This window comes from Engraulis encrasicolus, chromosome 13 (assembly GCF_034702125.1).
Source record: "Engraulis encrasicolus isolate BLACKSEA-1 chromosome 13, IST_EnEncr_1.0, whole genome shotgun sequence".
Taxonomy (NCBI): domain Eukaryota; kingdom Metazoa; phylum Chordata; class Actinopteri; order Clupeiformes; family Engraulidae; genus Engraulis; species Engraulis encrasicolus.
Window position 1 is genome coordinate 50,408,403 of NC_085869.1, and position 2,294 is coordinate 50,410,696.

Here is a 2,294-nt window from a genome sequence, read left to right on the forward strand (position 1 = left end):
GGCTCTATCCTGTCCTGTAGGCATGCTGGTGAGTGTGTGCATGTAACGCTGTCATGTTTTCATTTGAAATTGAACGAATGCGCAACAGTCCATTTTATATTTTTGTGGTTGAAACAGTTGCCCAATAACATTAATGACAATTTATATGTATGGAATAGCGGCCAACGAGGTGTCCCGATATCAAGGGAAATAATGGACGAGGCGGAGCGTTCTAAACAGCCCGACGGCGCAGCCGAAGGGCTGTTCGCTTCGCCAAGTCCATTTTCCCTTGATATCGGGACACCTCGTTGGCCGCTATTCCACATATAAATTGTCATCACCCGGTTACCAGCATTTAAGTATTAATTTATTAATATGTTAATATAAGGCTTCGTGAGAAAGTAGATTCACCACTACGCTTGGTACGTTGCTATGGGCACCACTTCCTAATGTAGTGAGACGCGCCTCTATCGGAGGCATGTAAGGACGCGCACAGAATGTTGGGGTGACTTGACAACCAAATGCGATAGAATTGACGACTGGGTTTTTGACTTGACAACCAGATGCGATAGAATTAGTAACGGGGTCTTGACTAGACAACCAGATGCGATAGAACTAACGACGCGGTCTTGACTAGACAACCAGATGCAATAGAACTAGTAACGGCACTTCGCCAGAAAGTTAGAAAAGAAGCAACTTGGACGCCCGCACGCCCGCATGACATCATAGGTGTCCTGCTACCGGGGAATAAAGGACACCTGCTCAGCCAATCAGAAGACGTTCAGTCTGCTCACTGGGTGATATGAATATTTTACGTTTGCAAAGCATTTTGCAGAGTGGAGCAATATGAGGACCACCAGCCAAACTGGCCCCAGGCATGCAGTTTTACAGGCGTTCTTAACCTTTTTTCCTTAACCTTCGTAACCTTTTTTTAAAACTGATTTAAGTGATTAATTACAATGATTCTTGATTGAGACATTAATCAATACCTTAATCATATTACATGGGGACCAAAACATTTTTTATTTGGTTTTGATTTGGCCTAATTATAATATCATCCTCAACAAATGATGCATCCTCAACTATGCACCCCCTGATGTTCCTGGTGCACCCCCAGGGGCTTCCCGGCACCCCAGGTTAAGAACCATTTCATGGCCTCCCTAGGTGCTGTCCTGTAGGCATTGGGGATGGATGGACAGAGCCTGCAGGGACAGACAGTCTGGGACTCCAATCTCACAGGACTTATGGCTCTGACAGTGTCTGCGTTAGGCAATTTGTGTGTGTGTGTGTGTGTGTGTGTGTGTGTGTGTGTGTGTGTGTGTGTGCGCGCGTGTGTGTGTGTGTGTGTGTGTGTGTGCGCACCCGCACGCACGCATGTCTGTGCGTGTGCATGTTTTTATGAAACCTCCGGTCTGTGTGACTTCTACAACCAAGAGAGACAGTAGACGGCTGGAGGGGACATGGTGTGTCCTCAGAAGACCCCTCTCCCCTCCCCTCCCCTCTCCCCTCCACCTGCCCAGATCAATTGTTCTGTCCTCTGGCCGTGGTCTGGTCACTATGGGCCAGGTCGTAAAGTCACTCTGCCAATAACACACAGATGTCTTGTGCCACTGATGCCCTTTTGTCTAGGTATCTTATGTGTCATAGTAGAAAAGCCTGACCTTACATAATGTCTTTCAGTCACTTGTCACTTCTTGCAAATGGCACACAGATGGCAGCTGCTGTTACTGCTACTACTGCTGATCTCTAACCAGTGCCCTTTCCTTGACAGTGTCTTAGTGGAGAGGCCCTGAGGTGCGTTTCTCGACAACATCATTGCATTGCAAGTTAGCAACTTACTTGGTCGCAATGCAATTTTCCCTAGTAAGTTGCTTGCTGGTTAGCAACAATGTTTTTGAGAAACGAGGTCATGCTTCAGAATGATAAGCCAAACCAAAACAGTATTTGGTTTCATTTTTGTGGAATCATCATAACAGTATGCGGAAGTACATGACAGTAATGTTTCAAATGTTTTAAAATTAAGGTTGGAATCGTTATTGCGGTGGTACTCTCTCAAATCATGAATATGGGTACGATTTACACAATAGTGCTCTTTTATCACATTTCTTTGTTTGTTTGCTTGTGTCCGTGTGTGCATACCTGCGAGCGTGCGTGCTTGCCTACGTGGGTGCGTGCGTAGGTGTGTGCATGCATGGTTGTGTGTGTGTGTGTGTGTGTGTGTGTGTGTGTGTGTGTGTGTGTGTGTGTGTGTGTGTGTGTGTGTGTGTGTGTGTGTGTGTCTGTGTGTGTGTGTGTGTGTGTGTGTGTGTGTGTGT